General features: G+C 39.8%; 1 protein-coding gene across 4 annotated transcripts in view; it reads left to right on the forward strand.

Moving 5' to 3' along the window:
• Window positions 1–17,031, forward strand: part of LIN9 (lin-9 DREAM MuvB core complex component) — a 72,623-nt gene that overhangs the window by 11,371 nt on the left and 44,221 nt on the right. The gene's annotated exons all lie outside the window — the stretch shown is intronic.

Below are 17,031 nucleotides of genomic sequence, written 5' to 3' on the forward strand. Positions count from 1 at the left end.
CATTATTTTTCTAAAGGTGTAATAAAACAAGATTTTCTAATAGGGTAGGTCATAGTAGAGATAGTTTTCTCGACCAAGGAATTGGCATACAATAAAGGTATTGGAGCGGGGTGCTGCTCTAACAGATACCTAAAATGTGGAATCAGTTTGGAAACTGTGAATGGATAGCGGTGTGGCAGCAGCAGAGAAGGGGCAGCGGCAGAGAACCAACAGCAGCAGAACCAGGAGTCCAGCCCAAGATGGCGCTGGCGCCGAGCCACGGAGCAAGAGAGCTGAGTGCCTGTGAGCCCGAGGCTTCCTGGTGGAGTGGGCTGCCTCCGGGCACTTATCAGTGGAGCTAGGCTTGCCGATCCACGGAGCAAGGGAGCTGAGTGCCTGTACGCAGGAGGCTTTCTGGCAGAGTGGGGTGCCTCTGGGCACTTACTGGTAGAGCTACAGAGCTTTGGAAAACTTGCGCCAGCAGGGCAGATGCAGGCTTGAGGCCCAAGACCTGAGGGCCGAGAGGTCACAGGAAGCAGAAACTGAAGAGACAAGGAACACAAGAAGCCGAGCTGCCTCGGTCTCAAAAGGTATGGCCGTGACCTCAGGGGTTCCAAAGGGTGGAACCATGGCCTCTGGTGTTTCTAAGGGTGGAGCTGTTACTCCAACGGACTAGGAGCTTCTCCGCGCGGGGATCCCAGGTCCAAAGGACACGCTCTGCTCCTGGCACTGCTTTCTTGGTATGAGGTCCCCCACTCTCTTGGTACCAAATTCTGTCTTAGTCATCTAGTGCTGCTCTAACAGAAATACCACAAGTGGATAGTTTTAACAAAGAGAAATTTATTCCCTTCATAGTCCAGTAGGCTACAAGTCCAAATTCAGGGCATTAGCTCCAGGAAAAGGCTCTCTCTCTCTCTGTCGGCCTTCTCATCAGTGTTCCCCCGGACTAGGAGCTTCTCAGCGCAGGGACCTCATACCACCAGGAAAGAAGCAACGGGACCAGAGCGCGTCCTTTGGACCTGAGGTTCCTGCACAGAGAAGATCCCAGTCTAGGGGAACATTGATGAGAAGGCCGACAGAGAGAGAGAGCCTTGTCCTGGAGCTGATGCCCTGAATTTGGACTTGTAGCCTACTGGACTGTGAAGAGAATAAGTTTCTCTTTGTTAAAACCATCCACTTGTGGTATTTCTGTTAGAGCAGCACTAGATGACTAAGATAGGTACCATCAGCAATATGTCCTACCAAAAAAAACAAATAAAAAAACTCTTAATTAACATTATGATACTTTCAAATAGTAAAATGAACAAAAATGCGTCTTGAACTTTTTTTTTTTAATGTCAAGGACAAGTATACATAAGCATCTGAAATGCAAGTTAAAAATTCGACCTAACTGAAATTAATACACCAGTGTGTATTGCTTAGCTTAGTAGGCGTTGGATACAATGTTGTATGAATATATGAAATAGTTAACAATTTTGCTAGCTGTCTTAACTTTAAAAGGGCTGTGTTAGGATAATTTGGATGACTCAACTTTGATTAGATTTTTAAATTTCCAAATGTCTGGATTTTTTGAAGTTCTTTTTTCCCCTCCAACTTTTTATCATGAAAGTTTTCAAACATAAAAAAACTGAAAGAATAGTACAATAGGCATCTGTATACTGTCCACCTAGTTCGGCAGTTTACATTTTTCTGTACATGCTTTGTGTGTGTTTGTATGCATGTATGCATATATATATAGGTTTTTTTCTAAACCATATATATTGCAGATTGCATACTACTTCACCCCCAAATACTTTACAGCACTCTTTTTTAGAATAAGGTCATTATCCTGCTGAAGCTTTAATACCAACCAAGTTATGACATCTAATAAAATTAATAGTAATTTCCTAATAGTATCTAATATCTAGTCCGTACCCACATTTTTGCAATTGTATTCAAAATATCTTTTATAGCTGGTAAAGTTATCTTTTTGTTAATTTGTAACATGATTGCATTGTGATCAGATAACATGATTTATATGATACTGATTCTTTGAAATATGTTAAGTCTTGCATTAGGATGCAGTAGTCAGTTTTTCTAAATGTTCGATATGTGTGTGGGTAGAATATGTAGTTTTTAATTGTTGGATGCAGCATTCGACGGTGTGGATCATAACAAATTATGGATAATATTGCAAAGAATGGGAGTTCCAGAAAACTTAATTGTGCTCATGAGGAACCTGTACATAGATCAAGAGCTAGTTGCTCGGACAGAACAAGAGGGTACTGTGTGGTTTAAAGTCAGGAAAGGTGTGCATTGGAGTTGTATCCTTTCAGTATACCTAATCAATCTGTATGCTGAGCAAATAATCCGAGAAGCTGAACGATATGAAGAACGGGACGTCAGAATTGGAGGAAGACTCATTAACAGCCTGTGTTATGCAGATGACACAACCTTGCTTGCTGAAAGTGAAGAGGACTTGAAGCACTTACTGATGAACATCAAAGACCACAGCCTTCAATATGGATTACACCTCAACGTAAGGAAAACAAAAATCCTTACAACTGGATTGATAAGCAACATCATGCTAAGCGGAGAGAAGATTGAAGTTGTCAAGGATTTCATTTTACTTGGATCCACAATCAACACCCATGGAAGCAGCAGTCAAGAAATCAAAAGACTCATTGCATTGGGCAAATCTGCTGCAAAAGATCTCTTTAAAGTGTTGAAAAGCAAAGATGTCACCTTGAAGAGTAAGGTTCGCCTGACCCAAGCCATGGTATTTTCAGTTGCCTCATATGCATGCAAAAGCTGGACAATGAATAGGGAAGAACCAAAGAAGAATTGATGCCTTTGAATTGTGGTGTTGGCGAAGAATATTGAATAGACCATGGACTGCCAGAAGAATGAACAAATCTGTCTTGGAAGAAGTACAGCCACAGTGCTCCTTAGAAGTGAGGATGGTGAGATTTCGTCCAATGTACTTTGGACGTTATCAGGAGGGACCAGTCCCTGGAGAAGGACATCATTCTTGGTAAAGTAGAAGGTCAGCAAAAAAGAGGAAGACCCTTAACAAGATGGACTGACACAGTGGCTGCAACAATGGGCTCAAGCATAGCAACGATTGTGAGCATGGCACAGGACCAGGCAGTGTTTCGTTCTGTTGTACATAGGGTCGCTATGAGTTGGAACCGACTCAACAGCACCTAATAACAACAATTGTTGGGTGTACTATATATGTCCATTAGATCAAGCTAATTGTGTTATTTGAATTTTCTCCATCCTTATAAATTTTTTCGTTTGTTTTATTTATCAGTAGTGAGAAAGATGTATTAAAGTTTTCCATAATGATGGTAGATTTTCAATTTTTCCTTCTAAGTCTATCAATTTTTGCCTTATATATTTGGAAGTAATGTTAAGTAAATACATGTTTAGAATTACAACGTCTTCTTGATGAATTGTTCTTTTTATCATTTTATCCCTAATAATGTGTTTTGCCTTAAAGTCTGTTTGGGCTGATAATAATACAGGTGCATCAGCTTTCTTTTGGTTAGTATTAATCTGTCTCTTTCCACCTTCAAATTTTTTGCCCCCTTTTGTTTGAGATGAGTCTCCTAAAACATTAGATTTTGTTTTCTGTCTAATCTAATAATTTTCATCTTTTAATTGGGAAATTTAGTCCATTTATATTTATTTCAGTTATTAACGTATTTCAATTTATTTCTATTATCTTATTTTGGACATTGTATGTACTCTGCTTTTACTATGATTTCCCTGATTTTTTTTGCCTTATTTTAAATTTTTCTTATTAGCTTTTCTTTATTTTTTTCTCTTATTTGGAAGTTATTCATGATATTTCTGCTCTTCTGGTGATTACTCTTAGTTTGTGACAGGTATTCAAGAATTAACAAATCTATAGTTAATATCTCGTCTCTCCCCCCAGCCAATATAAGGACATTACATGTTATTTTTGTCCATTTAGTTCCACTTCGATTTTTAAAAAATCTTTAGTGAGGAATAATTCACATAAAATGCATTTCACTGATTTTAAGTGAACACCATGATGATTTTCCCTCCATTTCCCCCTTCCTCCATCCCCTAGCAATCACCAGTCTTCTTTTGCGTTGATGGATTTACCTATTCCAGATGTTTCACATAAGTGGAATCATACAATATTTGTCTTTTCGTGTCTGGCTTATTTCACTTAGTGTAATGCTTTTAAAGTTCATCCGTGTGCTGGCATATATCAGAACTTCGTTTTTCTTTATAGCTGAATACTTCATTGTGTATATATACCACAGTTTGTTTATCTCTTCATCTTTTGATGGGCACTTGGGCTGTTTCTACCTTTTGTCTATTGTGAATAATGCTACAGTGAACACTGGTTTACATGTGTCTTTTTGAGTTGCTGCTTTCATTTCTTTTGGGTATATACCTAGCAGTGAAATTGCTGGGTCATATAGTATTTCTGTGTTTAACTTTTTTAGGAACCGTCAAACTGTTTTCCACAGTGGCTGCACCATTTTACATTTCTTTTTACACCAAGTTTTTCAGTTTTTCCACATCCTCATCAGCACTTGTTGTTTCCTGTGTTTTGTTTTGTTTTAATAATAGCCATCCTAATGGCTGTGAAATGGTATCTCATTGCAGTTTTGATCTGCATGTCCCTGATAACTAATGATGTTGAGCATCTTCTCATGTATTTGTTGGCCATTTGTATATCTTCTTTGGGGAAATATCTTTTCATGTCTTTTGCCCATTTTTAAATTGGGTTGTTAGTCTTTTTGTTGTTGAGTTTAAGGGAGCCCTGGTTGCGTAGTGGTAAAGAGCTCAGGCTGCTTACCGAAAGGTTGGCAGTTCGAATCCACCAGCTGCTCCTTGAGAACCCTATGGGGCAGTTCTGCTGTGTCCTATAGTGTCACTATGAGTCAGAATTGACTCGATGGCAACAGGTTTTTGGTTTTATACATTCTGGATATTAAACTGTTGTCTGATATATACCAAAAAAACAAAACCAAACCTGTTGCCATCAAGTCGATTCCAACTCATGGTGACCCTGTAGGACAGAGAAGAACTGCCCCATAGGGTTTCCAAGGCTATGATCTTTATGGAAGCAGACTGCCACGTCTTTCGCTCACAGAACGGCTGGTAGGTTTGAACTGTCAACCTTCCGGTTAGCAGCCAAACGTTTAACCGCTGCATCACTAGGGCTCCTTATCTGATAATATGGTTTCCAAATATTTCTTCCCATTCTGTGGGTTGTCTCTTCACTTGCCCCTTGATGCACAAAAGCTTTTAATTTTGATAAAGTCCCCTTTATTTACTTGTTTTCATTGTTGCTTGTGCTTTTAGTGTCATATCTAAAAATCCATTGCCTAAAAGAAGGTCTCGAAGCTTTATGCCTATGATTACTTCTAAAAGTTTTATGGTTTTGGCTCTTATATTTAGATCATTGATTTATTTTGAGTTAATTTTTGTGTATGATGCAAGGTATGGGTCTAGCTTCCTTCTTTTATTTGTGGAAATCCACTTGTCACAGCACCATTTGTTGAAGACTAGTCTTTTCCCCACTGAATACATTTAGCAGTGTTACTGAAAATCAGTTGGCCATAGATGTATGGGTTTTTTTCTGGGTTCTTAATTCTATTCCGTTGGTCTGTATGTCTTTTGTTACACCAGTACCACACTGTTTTTATTACTGTAGCTTTGTAATCATTTTAAAATTGGGACATATGAGCCCTCCTACTTCTTTTTTTTTCGAGATTTTTTTGACTGTTTGGGACCCCTGCTGATCCCTTATGAATTTAAGGAACAGTTTTTCTATTTCTGCAAAAAAAGGCTGTCGGAATTTTAATAGGAATTGCTTTGTATCTGTATATCGCTTTGGGTAGAATTGACATCTTAACAATATTAAGTCTGCCAATCCATGAACATAGAATATTTTCCATTTATTTAGATCTTCTTTTTTTTTTGATAGTGTTTTATAGTTTTCAGTGTAAAGATCTTTTACCTTCTTGATTAAATTTATTCCTAGGTATTTTTTCTTTTAGATACTGTTATAAAAGTAATGGTTTTCTTAATTTCCTTTTCAGAGTGTTTGTTGCTTTTGTGTTAAAACACAGCTGATTTTTGTGTTGATATTATACCCTGCAACTTTGCTGAATTTGTTTATTACTTCTTGTAGATTCTTGAGGATTTTTCTATATATTATTATGTCATCTACCAATAAAAATCATTTTACTTTTTTTCTTATTGGGATGCTTTTTATTTCTTTTCTGCCCTGGTGGCACAGTGGTTAAGAACTATGGCTGCTAACCAAAAGGTCAGTAGTTTGAATCTGCCAGCTGCCCCTTGGAAACTCTATGGGGCAGTTTAACTCTGTCCTATAGGGTTGCTGTGAGTTGGAATCGACTAGACAATGGGTTTCGTTTTGTTTTAAATACTGTAGCTAGTACTTCCAGTACAATGTTGAATAACAGTGGTGAAAGTGGGCATCCTTGTCTTGCTCCTGATTTCAAGGAGAAAGCTTTCAGTCTTTCATCATTCAGTAAGATGTATGCTGTGGGTTTTTCATAAATGCCATTTATCATGTTGAAAATTTCCCTTCTATTCCTAGTTTGCTGAGTGTTTTTATCAAGAAAAGGTGTTGGGTTTTGTCTGGTGTCTTTTCTATGTTAACTGAGATGATCATGTAGTTTTTTCCTTTTGTTTTATTAATGTGGTATATTACATTTATTGATTTTCTCATAATGAACCACCCTTATATTCCTGGGATAAATCTCATTTGGTCATGGAGTATAATACTTTTAATACGTTTTTGGATTTGGTGTGCTAGAATTTTGTTGAGGATTTTTGCATCTATATTCATTAGGGATATTGATCTATAGTTTTTTCTTCCCCCCTTGTGGTTCGTTTATTTGGCTTTGGTATCAGAATAATGCAGGCCTCAGAAAACGAGTTAGGCAATGTTCCGTGTTTCTGGTTTTTTTTGGAAGGTGTCTTAGTCGTCTAGTGCTGCTCTAACAGAAATACCACAAGTGGACGGTTTTAACAAGGAGAAATTTATTCTCTCTCAGTCTAGTAGGCTAGAGGTCCAAATTCAGGGTGTCAGCTCCAGGGGAAGGCTTTGACTCTCTGTCGGCCATGGAGGAAGGTCCTCATCGTCATCAGTCTTCACCCAGACTTGGAGCTTCTCTGTGCAGGAACCTGAGGTCCAAAGGACATGCTCTGCTCCCGGTGCTCCTTTCTTTTTCTTGATGGTATGAGGTCCCCACTCTCTGCTTGCTTCCCTTTCCTTTTATCTCTTGTAAGATAAAAGGTGGTGCAGGCCACACCCCAGGGAAACTCCCTTTACATTGGATCAGGGATATGACCTTTGTAAGGGTGTTACAATACCACCCTAATCCTTTTTAATCACAGGCAGAGATTATAATTTATAACACATAAAAAAATTACAAAATGGAGGACAACCACACAATACTGGGAATCATGGCCTAACCAAATGACACATATTTGGGGGGGGGACACAATTCAATCCATGACAGAAAGGTTTGAGAATAATTGGTGCTAATTCTTTAAATGCTTGGTAGAATCCACCAGTGAAGCCATCTGGTCCTGAACTTTTCTTTGTTGGGAGGTTTTTGATTACTGTTTTAATCTCTTCCTTTGTTACAGATCTGTTAATGTTTTCTGTTTCTTCTTGAGTCAATTCAGGTAGTTTGTATGTTTCTAAGAATTTATCTTAGTATCATAGTATTCTCTTATAATCCTTTTAATTTCTGCAAGGTTGTTAGTAATGTTGCAATTTTCATTTCTGATTGTAATTACTAACATCTCTCTCTTTTCTTTGTCAGTATACCTAGGGAGTCTGTCAATTTTGTTGATCCTTTCAAAAAAACAACTTGTGGTTTTATTGATTCTGGATTCTTCTATTCTCTATTTCATTTATCTCTGTTCTAATGTTAATTGTTTTCTCTTTTCTGGTTGCTTTGGGCTGTATTTGCTTTCTTTTCTAGTTTCTCAAGGTGTAAAGTTGGGTTATTGATTTGGGGTCTTTCTTTTTTAATGTAGGAATTTACAGCTGTCATTTTTCCTCTGAGTACTGTGTTTGCTGCATAGGTTTGGTATGTTCTTTTGTTTTTATTTGTCTCTAAATATTTTGATTTTCCTTATAATTTCTTCTTTGACCCATTGATTGTTTAATAGTATGTTGTTTATTTTCCGCATTTTTGTGGAATTTCAAGTTTTTCTTCTATTCTTGACTTCTAGTTTCATTCCACTATGGTTGGAGAAAATACTATGTATGATAGGCTTCTTTTGTAACCTAACATATGGTCTATCTGGGAGAAGGATCTGTGTGCATTGAAGAATGTATATCCTACTGTAGTTGGATTAAGTGTTCTACAAATGTCTGTTAGATCTAGTTGCTTTATAATGTCGTTCACATCCTCTGCTTCCTTGTTAATCTTCTGTCTGAATGTTCTATCCATTATTGAAAGTGGTGTGTTGAAGTCTCCAACTATTATTTTCTAATAATGGTGCAAAAAAAAAAAAAAAAAAACCTCTTACAGTCTTAGTAGACTGTAGTAGCTTGTAGATTAAGCAAAGCTGGGAGATCCACCTGAGGAGAAAGTTTAGGATTACGTCAGGTTTTCCTGGGCATGCGTCTTGCCCTGGGTATGTGTGTAGGTCTCTGAATTACACGCATTGGACCGCTTTTCAAGAGCAGAAGTTTTTCATTTTGAATAAGTAAGTTTATCAATTTTTAAAAGATTTACCCATGTTGGTGCATATATTTGTAGCTTTTTTTAAATTGTAGAGTAGCATTCCATTGCTTGTTTGGTCACTCGTTCCTTGATGGACATTTGGGTTTTTTCCAGTTTTGGGCTATTTGAACAAAGCTGTTAAGCTGTCATGAATATTTATGTAGAGGTCTTTGTGTGGAATGTTTTCATTTCTCTTTGGTAAGCACCTGGGAGTGGAATTGCTAAATCATATGGTAAGTAGTTTTATCTGAAACTGCCAAACAGTTTTCCAAAGAAGTTGTACCATTTTATGCTACCACCAGTAATGTGTGAGATTCTAATTGCTCTCTGTCCTTGCCAACACTTGATGTTGTCAATCTTTTAAATTGTAGCTAATCAAGTGAGTATGTAGTGGTACCATATTTTGACTTTAATGTGTATTTCCCTAATGACTAATGATGTAGAGCAAGGGTAAGCACCTTTTTTTTTAAAAGGACAGATGGTAAATATTTTAAGCTTATAACTCACTCAGCTCTGACATTTTAGGGCAAAAGCAGCCATAGACAATGTATAAACGGATGGCTGTGGCTATGTTTCAATGAAACTTCATTTACAAAAACAGGCAGCTGGCCTACAGACTGTAGTTTGCCAACTCCTGAAGTAGGATATCTTTTCATGTACTCAATGGCTGTTTGTATATCTTCTATGAATTATCAGTTCAAATCTTTTGCCCTTTTAAAAATTTGGTTGTTTGTCTTATTGAATTATAAGAGTTTTTAAACATATTTTAGATTCAAGTTGTTGGTTAGATACCTGTACTATAAATATTTTCTCCCAGTCTGTGGCCTCCTGTTAAAGGGTAGTAGTAGCATCAAAACCTGTCTACCTTCATGGGGGATAGTAATAATCACCATCAGCACAAAGCTGATTTCCATGAGGTAGAGGTTGGACATACCTACACTCTCCACCCTTTTTACCAATTCTGACACCTGCCATCCCTCCCACAGCACTCTACTTCTCTTCTGGGTTGGAGAATCTGTTCTAATGGCCACACAGAACTCACAGACCATACTTATAGTTAAGTGATTTATTAAGGAAGTAACAGGATACAACTCAAGACCAGTATTAGCAGGATCAGGAAGCATGTAGGCAGTCTCCCTTCTTCAGTACAGGACAGCTTTCTCAGCCCCTCTCAGCCATGCAGGTCTCTCTCTCCCCCTCCCCCTCCGCCTCCGCCTCCGCCTCCCCCTCCCCCTCCTTTCTTCTGCCTCAAAAACCTCCTCTCTCTCTCTCTCCCTCTCTCTCCTTCCTTCTGCCTCAAAAACCTCTGTGGGGTGCTGCTTAAATACACAAAGGCCTTGTTAATTTCAAGGCATGGCGCTCACACCAGGGCCATGAACTGACCAATCCCCTCTCTCAGTAGGCCTCAGACACTTCATTTGCATAATAGGCTATAGTCATCTCATTTGCATGGCCTATTGACCAATCCCTGCAAGATGCATACCAATCACAGGGCAAGTTGTAGCCCAGGAGTGGATAAAAAGTATCAAAATCAAGTTTTTTACAGCTTACCTGGGAAATATCAATCAACCTGGACAAAAGTAACAAATCCTCTGGGGTAGAAAACTAGGGCAAAGGTAACTCCTCAGGGTTTAGGGGGAGAATCTCTCAAGCTGTTTTTCCAAAGAACCAAGGCAAAAGTACATGTAAAGGAACTCATTTCACCACACCTCCCTTTTTACTTTCATAATAGAGTCTTTTTAAGAACAGATGTTTTTAATTTTGTGTAAGTCTAATTTATCAATTTTTTATGGTTACTGTTTTCTGTGCTTTACCTAAGAAATCTTTGCCTAGCCCAAGCTAATGAAGATTTTCTTCTGTAAGCATTGTAGTTTTAGGTTTTGTGTTTAGGTTGGTGTTATGGATTGAGTTGTGTCCCCCAAAATGTGTGTCAACTTGGCTAGGCCATGGTTCCCAGTAGTGTTTGATTGTCCACCATTTTGTCATCTGATGTGATTTTCTTATGTGTTGTAACTCCTACCTGTATGGTGTTAATGAGGCAGGATTAGAGGCAGTTATGTTGAGGAGGCAGGACTCAATCTACAAGATTAGGCTGTGTCTTAAGTCAGTCTCTTTTGAGATATAAAAGAGAAGAACAAGCAGAGAGACGTGGGGACCTCATACCATCAAGAAACAAGAGCCAAGAGAATAGTGCATCCTTTGGACCCTGCGGTCCCTGCACTGAGAAGCTCCTTGACCGGGGAAGATTGAATGCAGCTGGAGCTGACAGAGAGAGAAAGTCTTCTCCTGGAGCTGGCACCCTGAATTTGGACTTCTAGCCACCTAGACTGTGTGAGAATAAATTTCTTTTTGTTAAAGCCATCCACTTGTATTTCTGTTATAGCAGCACTAGATAACTAAGACAGTAATCCATTTTGAGTTGTGTCACGGTTTTGTGTGACATAAGTCTCAAGATTCATATTTTTCCTTTATGTCTAGTGATTTTAGGGCTGTTTCTTGAAAAGAGTGTCTTTTCTCCTTTGAATTTCCTTGACACATTTGTCAAAAATGAACTGACTATAAATGTGTGGGCCTGTTTTTGACTCTGTATTCTGTTCCATTGATCTATGTGCATATCCTTATACCAGTACCACAGTAGCATGATTAGTGTAGTTTTATATAAGGTCTTGAAATTAGGTAGTGTGAGTCTTCTACCTTGTTTGTTCTGTTAAGGTTTGCATTTCTATAAGCATTTTAGAGTGAGCTTGTCAATTTCTACCAATAAAAGCCTTCTGGAATTTCAACTGGGATTACATTGAGTCTATAATTCATTTGTCAAATGCTTTTTCTGCATCTGTTGAGATCAGGGGCGGATTAACCAGTAAGCAAGGTATGTACGAACTTACATTAAGCACGATATGCACAGGCTTAACTTGCGTTTACTTACTAATCTGTTGTATACAGTTTCACCTGTTTTTCACCACATCTGCACAAGTAAGCCCCTGCACACCTTGCTTATTGGATAATCCGTCCCTGGTTGAGATGATCTCGTTTTTTTCTGTCTTACTCCTATAACGTGGTAATTCACACTGTTTTCTGTTTGTTTGTTTTGTTTTGTTTTTTATGTTTACCCTACTTTGAATTCCTTGGATAAACCCTTCTTGATCCTGACATATTTGTCAAGAACTAGGAAGGTTTTGGGATTTTATCCTACTTGCAAGCTAGTAGGCTACTAGCTTGTTAGTGTTTGGTGGATGGTAGACATGAGACTCCTGTGTCAGAAACGAAGGATTTTATTATTCACAGCACAGCAAGCTCCATGAGCATCACCTATCTGTGTCAGTTCCCTTTGCCCCCAGTCTCATGGAGGGCGACATAGTGGTGCCGCATGACACCTGCATATACAGTGGGTTGCATTTCAGGCAGGGGACACTGAAATTGGGTAAACTTTTGATCCTTGGAGCCCTGGTGGCACAGTGGTTAAGTGCTCGGCTCATGACCAAAAGATTGGCAGTTCAAGTCCCCCAGCCACTACTTGGAAACCCCATGGGGCAAGTTCTACTCTGTCCTGTAGTGTCGCTACGAGTCAGAATTGACTCGACGACGAATTTGGGTTTTTTTGTTTATTGATCCATATTTGTGCCCATTCCAAAGGTGATCCAACAGAATGCAGAAATTATCGAACAATATCATTAGTATCTGTGGTGGTTAACATTGTGTGTCAACTTGGCTGGGCCATGATCCTCAGTGTTTATATGTGGTCACTCCCATGATGGGATCTGCTGTGAGTAGCCAGTTAGTTGAAAGGGAGTTTCCTTGGGCGTGTGGCCTGCATCCGAATGTAAGCAGATGTTCTGGCTTTTTGCTCACTCTGGATCCTGCGGCTGCTTCCAGTTCTTCTGACCTCCGGTTCTTGGGACTTGAGCTGTCAGCTTGTCTGCCGATCTTGGGATTCGTCGATCTTTACAGCTGTGAACGGGAACCCTGCTGTCCAACCTGCTGATCTTGGGTTCACCAACTCCTGCAGCTACATGAATTGGGAGAAACTTCTATCCTCATCCATGGACTTGGGATGTTCCAGCCTCTACAATCGAGTGAGCCATTTCCTTGATATAAATCTTTCTCTATATATATATTTATACACTTTACTGGTTTTGCTTCTTTAGAGTACCCAGCCTAAGACATTTGGTACTGGGAGTGGGGTGCTGCTTTAACAGATACCTAAAATGTGGAAGCGGTTTTGAAACTTTGAATGGATAGAGGACTCGGAAGTGAGGAGAACTATTAACACTGCACAAGGTGCAGATGGTGAGAAATAGCAGCAGAGGACTGGAAGCAGCAGAAGACCAGCAGCAGCAGAGCCAGGAGACCAGCACGACATAGTCCGGGAGCTGACCCACGGAGCGAGATAGGGCTGGGTGCCTGTGTGCAGGAGGCTTCCAGGTGGAGTGGGGTGCCTCCATGCACTTGTTGGTGTGGCTAGGCTTGCCAACCCATGGAGCAAGAAAGCTGAGTGCCTTCCCGCTGAAGTTTACTGGCAGAGTGGGGTGCCTCCAGGCACTTAATCGGTGGAGCTACAGAGCTTTGGAACACTTGCCCCAGCAGGGCAGATGTGGGCATGAGGCCCAAGGGCTGAGAGGCCAAGGAACCAGGAAGCAGGAGCTGAAGAGACAAGGAACATAAGAAAGCAGAGTTGCCTCAGTCTCAAAAGGTATGGCTACAACCTCTGGGGTTTCAAGGGGTGGAGCCGTGGCCTCTGATGTTTCTAAGGGTGGAGTCGCCACTCAGATGGACTAGGAGAATGATGCGCCTAAAGCTGAGGGAGCAGAGTTGCTCCCCCAGTCAGCCTGGAAGGTGGAGCTGAAGCCCAGGGCTGAGGGGCTTCCACTCAGAATCTGGAGAGTGTGGCCAATACCTAGGGTTTGGAGGGCAGGGCCATTGTGCAAATTATCTCAGAGAACAGAGGATTATTTTCAAAGCCTTGAGGGCTAATGTAATCTCTTCTGCTGACTTGCTTGGTGCCTGTTATGACTTCTTTCCCTCCAGTTTCTCCCATTTGTAATGGAAATGTCTAGCTTGTGCCTGTTCTGCCATTGTAACTTTGGAAGCAGATAACTTGTATTCTAGATTTCACAGATGAAGAAGAATTTTTGGATTTTGGACTTGGTGTTGAATTAAGACTTATGCTATGATATGATGGGGTGAATATGTTTTGCATGTGGCAAGGACATGAATTTTGGGGGACCAGAGGGTAGAAAGCCATGGATTGAATTATGTCCCCCCAAAATATCTGTCAACTTGGCTAGGTCATGATTCCCAGTCTTGTATGATTGTCTACCATTTTGTCATCTGATGTGATTTCCCTATATGTTGTAAATCCTATCACTATGATGTTAATGAGATGGATTAGTGGCAGTTATACTGATGAGATCTACAAGATTAGATACTGTCTTAAGCCAATCTCTTTTGGGGTATAAACAAGAGAAGTGAGCAGAGAAACATGGGGACCTCATACTACCCAAGAAAGCAGCACCGAGAGCAGAGCGTGTCCTTTGGACCTGAGGTTCCTGCGCAGAGATGCTCCTCCACCAGGGGAAAACTTTCTTTCTCTGTCGGCACTGGAGGAAGGTACTTGTGATGCATCAGTCTTCCCTTGGTCTGGGAGCATCTCAGCGCAGGAACCTCAGGTCCAAAGGACGCGCTATGCTCCCGGCACTGCTTTCTTGGTGGTATGAGGTCCCCCTGTGTCTCTGCTCACTTCTGTCTTTTATATCTCAAAAGAGTATGGCTTAAGACACTGCCTAATCTTGTAGACCTCATCAATATCACTGCTGCTAATCCATCATAGTGACAGCATTTACAACACATAGGGAAGTCACATCAGATAACAGAATGGTAGACAATCACACAATACGGAGAATCATGACCTAGCCAAGTTGACGGATATTTCTGGGGGACACAATCCGATCCATGACAGATCCACACAGTCAAATGCCTTTGCATAGTCAATAAAACTCAGGTAGACATCTTTATGGTATTCTTTGCTTTTAGCCAAAATCTGCCTGACATCAGCAACGATATCCCTCGTTCCATATCCTCTTCTGAATTCGACTTGAATTTCTGGCAGTTCCCTGTCGATGTACTGCTGCAATCGCCTTTGAATGATCTTCAGCAAAATTTTACTTGTGTGTGATATCAGTGGTATTATTTGATAATTTCCATATTCTGTTGGATCACCTTTCTTTGGAATGGGTACAGATACGGATCTCCTCCAGTCGGTTGGCCAGGTAGCTGTCTTCCAAATTTTTTGGCATAGACAAGTGAGCACTTCCAGCACTGCATCCATTTGTTTAAGCACCTCAACTGGTAGTCTGTCAATTCCTGGAGCCTTGTTTTTCGCCAGTGCATTCAGTGCTGCTTGGACCTCTTCCTTCAGTACCATTGGTTCTTGATCATACACTACTTCCTGAAATGGTTGAATGTCGACCATTTCTTTTTGGTACAGTGACTCTGTGTATTCCTTCCAACTTCTTTCGATGCTTCCTGCGCTGTTTAATATTTTCCCCATAGAATCCTTCAGTATTGCAACTCGAGGCTTGAATTTTTTCTTCAGTTCTTTCAGCTTGAGAAATGCCAAGTGTGTTCTTCCCTTTTGGTTTTCTAACTCCAGGTCTTTGCACATATCGTTATAATACTTTACTTTGTCTTCCCAAGCCACCCTTTGAAATCTTCTGTTCAGCTCTTTTACGTCATCATTTCTTCTGTTTGCTTTAGCTACTCAACATTCAAGTGCAAGTTTCAGAGTCTCCTCTGACATCCATTTTGGTCTTTTCTTTCTTTCCTGTCTTTTTAATGACCTTTTTCTTTCTTCATGTATGATGTCCTTGATGTGATTTCACAACTCGTTTGGTCTTCGATATTTGCAATGAAGAAGTCGTTGGTCTTGTAAAATTCTATCATTTGATCTCCAGTGTTATTTCTATCACCAAGGCCTTATTTTCCAACTACAAATCTTTCTTCTTTGTTTCCAACTTTCGCGTTGCAATTGCCAGTAATTATCAATGCATCTTGACTGCGTGTTTGATCAGTTTCAGACTGCAGAAGTTGGTTAAAAATCTTCAGTTTCTTCATCTTTGGCCTTAGTGGTTGGCACATAAATTTGAATAGTAGTCATATTAACTGGTCTTCCTTGTAGGCATAGGGATATTATCCTGTCACTTCAGGATAGCTCTTGAAATGTTCTTTTTGGCAATGAATGTGACGCCATTGCTCTTCAATTTGTTATTTTCTAGTAGTTTGTAAGAATTTAGTGTATATTAAGAATGTTAGCCTTTTGTTTATATGGGTTGTAATTTTTTTTTCAGAGTTTGTAGTTTGTCTTTTGACTTTTTGTGTTTTTCACCATGCAGAATTATTAAAAATTCTAAGGATAAATACAACCATATTTTCTTCTGTGATTTCCTGAGGTTTTTTTTCATGCTCAGAAAGACCTCCCCTGTCTAAAATTCCTGTTTTTCAAATTTTTTCGTATTTTTTGTTTCCTATTTAAATCGCAGTCCACCTGGAATTTATTTTGGGGTAAGAAATGAGATAGGAATGCAACTTTTTTTTTTTTTTCACTCAGTTTTCCTGGTAACATATATTGAGTGTGATCTATCTTTTCTACATTGACTTGAAATGTTGCCTTCATCACAAACTAAATTCTTGTTTATATTTGGAATTATTTCTAGGGTTTTTTGTCTCTTTATATCTGGTATGTCTCTGTATGTGCTACTATCAGTTGTTTTAATGTCGCTTTACATTATGCTTAATGGGGTCCTAGTGGCTCAGTGGTTAAGCATTTGGCTGCTAATCAAAAGGTTGGTAGTTCAAATCCACCAGCCATTCCTTGGAAACCCTGTGGGGCAGTTCTACTCTGTCCTGTAGGGTGGCCGAGTCGGAATCCACTCGATGTCAACAGCAGTGGGTAAGACATTATTAAGGAGCCCTGGTACCTCAGAAGGAGCCCTGGTGGTGCAGTGGTTTGAGTGCTCGGCTGCTAACCAGAAGGTCAGTGGTTCCAGACTACCAGCTGCTGCTCTGCGGAAGGATGTAGCAGTCTGCTTCCATAAAGATTTATAGCCTTCGAAACACTATTGGGCAGTTCTCCTCTGTCCTATAGGGTCGCTATGAGTTGGAATCCACTTGATGGCAACATTTTTTTTTTTGTTTTTTTTTCATTGTACTTCAGATGAAGGCTTACAGAACAAATAGTTTCTCATGAAACAGTAGCACACATATTGTTTTATGACATTGGTTAACAACCCCACAACATGTCAACCCTCTCCCT

This window comes from Trichechus manatus, unplaced genomic scaffold, assembly GCF_000243295.1.
Source record: "Trichechus manatus latirostris isolate Lorelei unplaced genomic scaffold, TriManLat1.0 scaffold00039, whole genome shotgun sequence".
NCBI classification, from domain to species: Eukaryota; Metazoa; Chordata; class Mammalia; order Sirenia; family Trichechidae; genus Trichechus; species Trichechus manatus.